Raw genomic sequence first — 12,814 nt, forward strand, 5'->3', positions numbered from 1 at the left:
GCTGTTTGTAAAAAAAATGCTTCAACTTTTTTATATATATATATATATATAATATATATATATATATATATGCTCGAGTGAACAATAGCCCATGAGGAGTGGCACAAGGCAAGAACTTATATAGGTACCTAGGCACTATCCTGCAGCTGGTTTAAATACCTTCTCTGTCTCTGGCCCGAGGGAATGGAATAAACTCCCTAAAGCCATTAGGGAGTCTCCATCAATTCCAGTTTTCAGAAAGAAACTGAAAAGTCACCTTTTCAGTTAGCTTCTTTCTTGTTCCTTCTGTGTTTCTTTTTTTCCATTGAAGAAGCAACGCTCAAACAACAGGCTGAGTGGTCTTGCAAGTTCTGCGCTGCACTCCTTCAGGACTCTTGCAGGATGTTCGACAGGACCAGTAGCTTTATCTGGTTGCAGATAGAAGCTTCCTAACATCTTTGACCTTGAAGGCTATCTTTTCCATTGAGCACGTTGCTGAATGCTGAACTTCAGGGGCAGATTCTTCTGCGCTTGCAAGCTGACATTTAGCGGCAAAGGTTTGGCAGAATTTTTCAGCTTTGTCTTTTGATGTAGTGTAGACTTGACGGCCATCCTTAAGCACTGGTATATCAGCTCTGGTGAACTTATCTACGGAAACACTGAAGGGACATGTCATGTTGTCATGATGACATGATGATGACATAAATGACGACATAATTGACCACATAATTGCAAGTTGTCACGATAAATGATGACATAATTGACGACATAATTGCGAGTTGTCACGATAATTGACATGATAATTTCGAGTTGTCAAGTTGTCACGATAAATGACGACATAATTGACGACATAATTGCGAGTTGTCACGATAAATGATGACATAATTGACGACATAATTGCGAGTTGTCACGATAATTGACATGATAATTTCGAGTTGTCAAGTTGTCACGATAAATGACGACATAATTGACGACATAATTGCGAGTTGTCACGATAATTGACATGATAATTTCGAGTTGTCGAGTTGTCATGATAAATGACGACATAATTGACGACATAATTGCGAGTTGTCACGATAAATGATGACATAATTGACGACATAATTGCGAGTTGTCACGATAATTGACATGATAATTTCGAGTTGTCAAGTTGTCACGATAAATGACGACATAATTGACGACATAATTGCGAGTTGTCACGATAATTGACATGATAATTTCGAGTTGTCGAGTTGTCACGATAAATGACGACATAATTGACGACATAATTGCGAGTTGTCACGATAATTGACATGATAATTTCGAGTTGTCGAGTTGTCATGATAAATGACGACATAATTGACGACATAATTGACGACATAATTGCGAGTTGTCACGATAATTGACATGATAATTTCGAGTTGTCGAGTTGTCATGATAAATGACGACATAATTGACGACATAATTGCGAGTTGTCACGATAAATGATGACATAATTGACGACATAATTGCGAGTTGTCACGATAATTGACATGATAATTTCGAGTTGTCAAGTTGTCACGATAAATGACGACATAATTGACGACATAATTGCGAGTTGTCACGATAAATGATGACATAATTGACGACATAATTGCGAGTTGTCACGATAATTGACATGATAATTTCGAGTTGTCAAGTTGTCACGATAAATGACGACATAATTGACGACATAATTGCGAGTTGTCACGATAATTGACATGATAATTTCGAGTTGTCAAGTTGTCACGATAAATGACGACATAATTGACGACATAATTGCGAGTTGTCATGATAAATGATGACATAATTGACGACATAATTGCGAGTTGTCACGATAATTGACATGATAATTTCGACTTGTCAAGTTGTCACGATAAATGATGACATAATTGACGACATAATTGCGAGTTGTCACGATAATTGACATGATAATTTCGAGTTGTCGAGTTGTCACGATAAATGACGACATAATTGACGACATAATTGCGAGTTGTCATGATAAATGATGACATAATTGACGACATAATTGCGAGTTGTCACGATAATTGACATGATAATTTCGACTTGTCAAGTTGTCACGATAAATGACGACATAATTGACGACATAATTGCGAGTTGTCACGATAATTGACATGATAATTTCGAGTTGTCGAGTTGTCACGATAAATGACGACATAATTGACGACATAATTGCGAGTTGTCATGATAAATGATGACATAATTGACGACATAATTGCGAGTTGTCACGATAATTGACATGATAATTTCGACTTGTCAAGTTGTCACGATAAATGACGACATAATTGACGACATAATTGCGAGTTGTCACGATAATTGACATGATAATTTCGACTTGTCAAGTTGTCACGATAAATGACGACATAATTGACGACATAATTGCGAGTTGTCATGATAAATGATGACATAATTGACGACATAATTGCGAGTTGTCACGATAATTGACATGATAATTTCGAGTTGTCGAGTTGTCACGATAAATGACGACATAATTGACAACATAATTGCGAGTTGTCACGATAATTGACATGATAATTTCGAGTTGTCGAGTTGTCATGATAAATGACGACATAATTGACGACATAATTGCGAGTTGTCACGATAAATGATGACATAATTGACGACATAATTGCGAGTTGTCACGATAATTGACATGATAATTTCGAGTTGTCAAGTTGTCACGATAAATGACGACATAATTGCGAGTTGTCACGATAAATGATGACATAATTGACGACATAATTGCGAGTTGTCACGATAATTGACATGATAATTTCGAGTTGTCGAGTTGTCACGATACTTGATGATATAATTGCGAGTTGTATGACGAGTTGTCATGATAATTGACAACATAAAGTCATGATAATTTTGTGTTGTCACGATAATTGACATGATAATTTCGAGTTGTCGAGTTGTCACGATACTTGACGATATAATTGCGAGTTGTATGACGAGTTGTCATGATAATTGACGACATAAAGTCATGATAATTTCGTGTTGTCACGATAATTGACATGATAATTTCGAGTTGTCGAGTTGTCACGATACTTGACGATATAATTGCGAGTTGTATGACGAGTTGTCATGATAATTGACGACATAAAGTCATGATAATTTCGTGTTGTCACGATAATTGACATGATAATTTCGAGTTGTCGAGTTGTCACGATACTTGACGATATAATTGCGAGTTGTATGACGAGTTGTCATGATAATTGACGACATAAAGTCATGATAATTTCGTGTTGTCACGATAATTGACATGATAATTTCGAGTTGTCGAGTTGTCACGATACTTGACGATATAATTGCGAGTTGTATGACGAGTTGTCATGATAATTGACGACATAAAGTCATGATAATTTCGTGTTGTCACGATAATTGACATGATAATTTCGAGTTGTCGAGTTGTCACGATACTTGACGATATAATTGCGAGTTGTATGACGTGTTGTCATGATAATTGTCATGATAATTGCGAGTTGTATGACGTGTTGTCATGATACTTGACGACATAAAGTCATGATAATTGACGACATACGCATGATTTATACTACATCGCGAGCGATTTGTTTGACCAATGAGGTGGCGCGTTCTTCCCAACGCAAAAAACCCGCTCTATCCCATTGCACGACAGATTTCACCTCTGACCTCGATCAGCTGTGTTTGCGACAGTCATGACAGTAGTGTCCAGTTGCGAAAATCGAATTATTTGCCTCATTTTAACGGCGTGCTTGGATTAGTTTGCAATAGTAATATAAGTATTCAATTCACTTAATATTTAGAGAAGCAAATGACATGATGGATTGAGGACAATTATGTCCACGGACATCGAATACACCACGAAACATGACGAGATTTGTCCCATTCACCCGTGCATCACACATGACTGTGCATTGATCATTGCAATACCGTGCAGTGTTTTCCGTGTGTACACCGTCCTCCAGGCTGAGTTGGGTGTGTTGTCTGTACGTACACGACTCTGCAAGGTGAGTTTCTTTTATAACCATTATTTTTTTTATGCAAAAGTAAAACTAAACGACACAACATTAATTTTAACTGGCAGTGAGGATTTGTTATTCTGTCGATCGGACATCCGGGCATGAACCGGCTGACAATTTATTTTAGCACTGGACTGAAACAACATTCATACGTACTCGCTATAAACAGCATGCGTGATTGGTCGATAGGCGGGCATAAACAACGTTTATGCCCGGCGTTCCGGTCATAAACAAGCCGCGCGAGTTGCGCGCGAGAACTGATGGACGCTCGCGAGTAGGATATTACGCGTCTATGTTCGCGAGCTATTTACGCAAAGCGCGAGTGATGTACACGATGTTCGCGCGCGTCCAAGCACGATGGACTAAGCAAGAAAACGTTTTCTTACAATTAGCGTTGGAGAAACTGTTAAAAAATGATAAGGAACTGGTAGTTTTTAGTTTAAAATGATGGTATTTTTAGTTTTGGAGGGATAACAGCAAGCAGAATGTTGCGTATGTATGAACAGGGTTCATTCATATATTTTCATGACTAAACGTTGTTTATGCCCTCGGGCTAAAGCCCTCGGGCATAAACAATCGTTTAGTCATGAAAAGATATGAATGAACCGCTAATTCGCCTTCACTGAACTCGGAGACAGCGTCGGAGTGTATCACAAGCTATCACACTATTGTGCCAGGTTCGACTCTCGATCTGCAAATACAAATATGCGATAAGTTGTTTTCACTCCAATGCATGTGATAAATGGATGTGACGTGGCCCCGACCGAGAGAATAATAGTATAGGAAAACATGATTTGTGACATGATCTGGTCCATGTGGACCAAAGGCGGTACATTTGAAACTGAGATAGGTAAAAATATGGAGTAAAAAATAAGAAAATACATAAGAAAATAGACATCAAAAACTTTAGAACCAAGCATGCTAGACCTTTGTTTATTTCAGTAATGATAGCCTATTGTATGTATAATGTAATGATTACAGTAACTTAATTTTCAAAATGCCTCCTTTGGCCCCGATGGACCAGATTGTGTCACATTTTCACTTCATCTTCAGTCTCAATCCCAACCCACAGCAAGTGAGCATTAAACATAAAGTTTTGATTTTTGCTGAGTAGGCCTATGTACTATGTTTACAAAGTACATGTACATTGAAATCGTGTAAAAACAGAATTTTGAAAAATATTCAGGGCTTTCTCCTTAGCAAATGTTACAATATATGGCTTTAATTACAATGTCATATTGTTTTGTCTTTCCAGAAACTGGCACAGGATCTAGCAGGAAAAGGTCCATTCTGCAAGGCATATCTTCCAAAAATCTAGACTAACATGCGCTGAAGCAAAGCACCTGCAACCGAACAGCACGGCTTTCCTTAGTGAGGAGGATGTAAGTAATTTCATTTACAAAGTTGTAGCCAAATGGGTGCAGCACACCACACAAAATGCCAATACCTTATTCAGCCTGATCATGACCGAAAATAGTGTAAAATAACAAATTTTTGCGTGCTACGTCCCAATAAAGCCTTTTTAGAAGCTCAAAGACTTTAGACTTGTACTCCGAGTCCAGCTCGTCCGAGTCCGAGCCGAGCCGAGTCCGAGCAAAGTCCGAGTCAAACAAAAAAATATGACCCTAGTCCGGACTCGGTCAGAGTCCATGCCTGGGGTGGGGCACTGAACTTTATATCTAACATGTATGTTTCTATCAGTGAAGTAGGGGCCTAAAAAGTGGGGGTTGGGGCAGTGTTCTTAGTCGGTTAATTAACCTCAATCTTACCGGTTAATTAACCGGTTAATTAACCACAGCATCATATTTAACCGGTGGTAAAATAGGTTAATTATGAATCTTGAATTATTCTGACGTTTTTAAGTTTTAACACTTTAATATCACTTCAGTGTTCACTGGAAATATTAAAATAGTATTCTTCTTCTTGCTCTCTAGTCTAGAGTGTCATGCACCACATCATAGACCATATGTGCAGACTATATCATGGTCTATATGTAAAAATCTGTGGAGGGGGGGTTCTTTGAAAAAATTTGTACGGGGATGTGCCCCGCAGACTTTTGGATGCTGACTTCCTCTATACATGTACCTACTTCTAATCAGAATTTGTTTTACAATGTATATCATACGAAAGCTAACACTTTTACTCCCAATACACTTTTCCCCATTACAGTAGGTCAACAGATTTATAATGCAATTCAATGTTATACATTGTAGCAGGTGAATGTGGTAATTACTGGTAATATGTTGAAAACTACCTATCCTTGAAGTCAAAACCTCATGTGTTCCTTATAATATTTTTCAATTTTTATGCCATTTTAAATGAAGAGCACACTATATTGTCCATACATGTATATAGGCCTACTAGCCTCATTTTAATGAGTAATTGCCAATTCTCTTTAAATTTCAAATCTTGTGCAAAAAGTTACTATTTTTGTCTGTTTTGTCATCATACGGTTGTAAATTCAATGATATGACATTGCTAAAGAGTGCCTACAAATTGATATGACCAAAAATGTGCAAATGTTGGCGCTTTTCCCCAAAATTGCTGAAAAGGTACCCCAAAACCGTGGCACATCCCTGTATACCTTCAACCAGGCAGAATGCCCACCACCTGAGTGAGCAGAGTGATTATACCATTTTGCCCAGGATTGCTTCAATCAATAACTAAAAAGACAAAGTTGATAAAATTCTAATTGTATAGTCACAGACTTGCGGTATCATTGTGCATCTGTGTCAATGAGTGTAAAATTTTTAAACAGGTTGAATTGACATTATAAGTTTATATATGAAAATAATTTTTTAATGTTAAAATTTTAAAATGGAATGTTTTAAAGCTAAAGGTGGACAAGAAAACTTCATCTGCTCATGTTAAATGCTTGCGCAGTGTTCTTCAGTATGATGGCATATTGAATTCCGAGCTCGGATTTATATATCTTCCAGCCATAATTAACCAATCTTACCGGTTAATTAACGTTAATTAACCGCCGTTTATAATTAACCGGTTAATTAAGAACACTGGGTTGGGGTCATTTACATTTTAAATGATGGGGGTCACAGGTATTAAAAGTTCTCTAGAAACTACATGTATCAGAGAGCAGTAAATGTGGAGATGTTGGCATGTGTGTGTCACATTAGTGACATGTAACTCACAGATGTACACAGGCCACAGGGAATAGGGAAGGGGCACCAGGCTGTGTGCAGCCTTTAAATGTACATGGAGAGCAATGTATTCAATGGGGGTGAGATAAATTATAGAAAAATATTATAATGATAACAATATAAATAATAAAATAATAAAATAAATGATAATAATAATCATAATAATAGAAATTCACCCTTCAGAAATATCAAGAAGAAAATTAATGTGTTGAAATGTTTTCCCAGTTTGCCATTTTGATACCAGTATGCAAACAGCTTTACTTTTTACCACATTCATTAAAGCAGGCCTGGAATAACTACACATGTATACAAATCAGTTAGGGGTGGGGTCCATATCCCCCCACTTTTAGTCTGACTTCAGTCAGGCAGTGGGGGGATTATGCTGTTACCAAACAAAAGTTCAAGTATGTGGTATGCTTTGTACCTGTGATATTATATTTCAAATATCTTTTTAAACTGAACAAATGTGCAGTGAATAGTGAACACATACAAACTACACATACATGTATTCTCTCGGTCAGGGTTGTTCCATTTAGTGCACTTACCCATTTCTCACATCTGGCAAAGGGGACACCCTTACGACATCCCTACTGGATTGTACAGGGCCTTTGATTTCCAGTCAATTTTCTCCGCATAGAACACATCAATGTGCATTAATTTTCCTTTTGTAATTTATTGGGAGCGTATTCCCCCGATAATAAATCAAACTTTTTAAATTATTTCACAAAGAGGTATATTTATCATATGACATGTTTTGTGATTTCCCCCATTGAGTACAACGATAAGTGTCCCCTGTGTCTGAGGGCGCAAGATGGAACAGCCAAATCTATCGCGAGCGACCAACAGTATGTAAAATACCTATGTAATAACCATACCCATACATGTACATGCATGTAAGGAGCACAAAGTTACTATACACTAGGATGAGCTGCCATGCATACTGCATGGTCCAGTGTGCACTTTTTCTCTTTTTCACTGAGTTTCATGAATTAGAAAGTTCCATGAAAGAAGTTTTAGATATTTTTATACAGTATTTATTAAAAAAATTATGCATAATTATTATCAATGCTAACAAGTATGACTATGCTAATTCACAGATATTAACTTAATTAATATGGTGGATATGTAGGATACATGACAGATGACTTATTTGACAGCCCCCAATTTTAGGAAAAAGGGCAAATAAAGTGAAGTCAACAAATTTTAAATCAAATTTTAGATCTATTTTGACATTTTTAGGTATAATCAGTTCACATTTAACATGGATTTAATTGCATGGACTCGGACCGGACTCGGCTTCGAGTCTTTTTATGTCCGAGTCCGAGCCGAGTCCGAGTCCGACAAAAAGTGGACTCGAGTCCGGACTCGAACGATACATCCCTGAAAGACATACAATCTCTATGTATTGTATGATGCAACTGTAAGTTTTTTCGTGTGCCCCCGAAGTTTTATTTTGCCCTCCTTACTAAGAAAGATGGATACGCCCATGAAACTATGCACGACAAGTAGACTTAGTAAATTACAGATTAGTGCTTTAAATGTGTCCCCGCTCTCACAGTTCGTAAACATTTTTTTGTTTAAATTTCAAAATGATTGCAAGTGACTACTTTATGACCTTTGACCTCACACCTATTGAAATAGCAAATCATGACTCTGCTACAATAATTTATCATTTTGGAAGAAAAATCTAAAAATGTAAAAAAGATTGTACATTAAGGCTTTAAGGCAAACAAACAGCCTAGATACCATAATCCTGATAATAATGTGTAATAATTAATCATTGGCTATTATTTTATTTTATTTCAATTTCCAGGTGCAGCAGTACTACTGAGGATACTGGTTTTATGGCGCAATTCTTGAAAGACAAAGAGGATCATGGTTTGGAAGTCAACAGCTGGCATCTGTTATCTGGCGCATCACTCGCTAGCCCTACAATATCCGAGAACCGCTAAAACCCACTAACCGCTCCACCCGAAAGGGGGAATTAGCAGTCTGGGTTTAGCAGTTCTCTGATATAGCCAGGTTTTCCGATATAGCATGGTTTTGGACCACCACAGTCAAAAGGCCCTATACTAGTAGGGCTATCACTCGCATGCATTGAAAACTTTCCTAAACTAACACATGCATGGTGTACTAGTAAATGTTTGCTCCAATTATCAAAACAATAAGGACCTCAACAAGTGACACTGACATGTGATGTAATCGTAATGCATAGTTCCTTACAGGCTGTAAAAAGTAGCATGGAATTATTGGACATGTTCTAGGCACTTTTCTTTGGTTTGCCTCAAATTCAGCAGTGATATCAATGTCTTTTCATGGCTGCGCCACACGAACCACCTTTTTTTGCTACACAATTAACTATACGCACACAATTCAATACTGCGCCCAACAAAATATGCACCTACGTCACTACTGAACTTGAGGGGAACCAATGTATAGCCAAGGTTCCCTAGTCCAAAAATACGGATCGCTAGTCCGAAAAAATAGGAAATGGTTCACAAGTCCAAGAATAAATAAGGTTTACAAGACCTTAGCAATGGAAAATCTGCAGCCATTAGGACTAGCGACCCTTTTTTATCTTGGACTATAGTGACATTTATGACTAGCGCATGTTAGGATTAGCGGATGCAGGATGTAGAATAATTGTGGACCAAATTGTTCAGTAGCTGATCCATAGTGTCAGGGGCACAACAAGGGGGTGTACCTCAGGCCCGTAGCCAGCATTGTCAGTCCGGGGGGCAAACGTCAGTATCGTCCCTATCTATTTTTCCCCTCCCCTTCCTCTCCCTCTCCTTCTTTCTTTCTTTTCTCCCAGGCTTCTTCTCGTCCCCATTTTTCCACTTCTCCATCCCTCCCGCTGGCTACGCTACTGGTTTACCTTCATCCCTGTAAGTATGATGAGTATCCACTAAGCAAGGGTTTAGAACCAAAAGGCCCTAACTGCAATAGCTGTCCCATAGACATCTTGATAATTTATGCATTATGTAGTGTACACATCTCATGAAGATTTTTAAAAATGTCACCTGGCAGCTATTGCAGATAAGGCCCGTTAACGTCTGTTATTTATTAGATAAATAAATAAAAGGTCCTATATACATGTAAACCCTTGACATGAAATTAAAATAAAAGGTCCTACATGTAAACAGGGTTCGCAGGTTTTTGCCACAGGTGGAAAAAACCACGGTTTTAACCGCGGTTAAAACCGCTTGGCAAAAACAGTTTTTTGGTGGCAAAAACTAAAAAAGTGATTTATAGTTCAGTTTTTTCATCTCAAAACAAATTATTAAGTTACAAAAATAATTTTCTGAGTGTAACAAGGCTAGATTTTGTAATTATAAGTAACATATAAAGAAATTAAAGGTATGCATTTTCATTGCTCAAGTGCATTTAACCCAAATGTGGCGTATATCAAATTTAAAACTTTTTCATTTTAAGGACTTTCATTGAGGCTGTGGCTGTGCATCAATGCATTCACACCCAAAGCCTTCAGCAAAGACTAGCCGATGTCAGTCAATGCTAGTCTTTTGTGAAGGCACCATATTAACACACAAGCTGGGCTCGAATTTCAGTCAGGGCCATTGCCTGCAGTTTTTCAGTTTTGGCCGTTGTGCCCCTGATCTTTGTTTAACTTCAAGGTATTCTTCATTCCTTGTTGACAAGTGGTCCCCAATGGCCTTGACAAAGGGTGCCGCCCCCCCCCCCCAAAAAAAATGAAGGTCTGCACAAAAGCCTTCTCAAAAGACTAGTGGCTGCCAATAGACTGTAAATAAATGGTCTTTTGCACTCATTATCTCATACTTCATTACTAAATGTATTTTTACACTTATTTCTCTGGTACATAATTATTAGAAAGACAAGAGTTCATGAAATAAACAAGAATCATTAGAATGCATGGTGAATATGTAGCTTTGATCATTGTTTTATTTTATTTTGAGATCTGTAAGGAAGTGAAGAAATAAAAGCACTATTTTTTTCATTAAAAAAGTATGAAGAAGGAAGTCCAACAAACCAAAACAGTTGAACACACCTACTTAATAGAGAATAAATGATGGAGATTTTTTTACTATGTATGTATCCTCTATTGTGTGATGGAAGATATCCAATATAAAGTCTGTACCAAAAGTAACACAGCTGTTTTAAATACGCCTATAGGTTCAGAACTAGTAATCGTTTCCACAATATTTCTACATATAAAGAAGGAAGATTTATTTACGCTCATTTGAATACCCCATTTGTCAAATGCCGTTCAATACTGATAACACAGTAGTGCTTTTAAAGAAAAAAACCAAATTTAAAAGTTGCAATTTACAGCAATCAATGGTTATTATGCAAGCACTGTGACACGTAAAACCCTCCATTTATCTTTGCACTGACTTCAAATCAATACAAATAACTGCAACTTTTCAATTTAGGTATTTTTCTTTAAAAGCACTGCTGTGTTGTTACTATTGAACGAGATTGGACAAATGGGGTATAAAATGCGCGTAAATAAATCATCCTTCTTTCTATGTTGAAATATTGTGAACACAATTATTAGTTCAAACGCTACAGACGTATTTATAACAGCTGCGTTACTTTTTGTGCAGTCTTTATTTTTATAATACAATTCAGCATATTCCCTCTAAATTCCTTTAAGATTAAAAAATGAGTGATTGTGATCTGGGACAAATCCAAAATTGGATTAAAACATTTAATCAAATTAGATTGAATTCTAATCTATTAGAAATATTCAATCTAAAATTCAATCTAATTTGATTTTTAATCTAAAAAATACTTGGATGGATTTAAAAAAATCTTAATTCGAATACATCTACCGGTAATTTGATTTTAATCTAAGGGGTTAAAAATCAATCTAAGCAATTTTAATCCCTTAAATATTAAAATTGAATTAGATTCATTTCTAATCTATTAGATTGAATATTTCTAATAGATCTTAATAATTTTTACACATTCTGTTACACCTAATTTATGAGTCCCGACTTTCAACACAAGTATTGTTCAATTAGTGATGTTGAAGTGCGTTTCCCGTCATTATTTCAGTCCTTTTATTTCATTTGTTTCATCTGCCTCTGCTGCAAAATGTGACATGAAATGGCTCACAGTGGCATTGGTTAATGGTGACTGGCAGTTGGTTGTTACTTGTACAGTATAGCTCTGATCTTTTAGTAGGCCGGCCTGAAAAAGAAATAGAGGATTTTAGAAAATTTGTCAGGGTACAGCTGGGACAGTGGCACAATCCCCAGCATGGGGCTGTTACAGCGGCTTGGTTTGAAATCCTTGCCGCCCCTTCTCCCAAATGAGCACATGCATCTGTATTCCCCCAGCACCCCCTCCCTTGGCGGTGGTGGCAGATTTACCCCAGCTAGCTGTTCCCTTGATTGCAAGTCTAGTTTCGCCACTGGTGCCCCCAAGCTTCTCCCTCATCCGTCGCACACCACAGGCTTCATTTATGTGCCATATTTGGGGCTGTGCAATAATTATGAGCCCGGGGGTAATAAAATGTCCGAACGACCCACCAAAATCGCTTGCCCCCCCTCTCAGCCTACAAAAACATCTCTTTCCTCCCTCTTTTGGCTTGCCAAAAATCTTTGCCCCCCCCCACACATGCCAAATTTTTGGGGATCCCAATTTGCAAACCTTTAAAGGTCTAGATATGTT

General features: G+C 37.4%; 1 long non-coding RNA gene across 1 annotated transcript; it reads left to right on the plus strand.

Annotated features, from left to right (window-relative positions):
* Positions 1-3,438: 3,438 nt before the first annotated feature.
* LOC140164857 (uncharacterized) lies at positions 3,439-11,170 on the plus strand. Its single transcript, XR_011860592.1, has 3 exons — positions 3,439-3,986; positions 5,254-5,380; positions 8,970-11,170. It is a non-coding gene; the product is annotated as an uncharacterized lncRNA (long non-coding RNA).
* The last annotated feature ends 1,644 nt before the right edge of the window (positions 11,171-12,814 follow it).

The sequence above is a fragment of the Amphiura filiformis genome, chromosome 11 (genome assembly GCF_039555335.1).
Source record: "Amphiura filiformis chromosome 11, Afil_fr2py, whole genome shotgun sequence".
NCBI classification, from domain to species: domain Eukaryota; kingdom Metazoa; phylum Echinodermata; class Ophiuroidea; order Amphilepidida; family Amphiuridae; genus Amphiura; species Amphiura filiformis.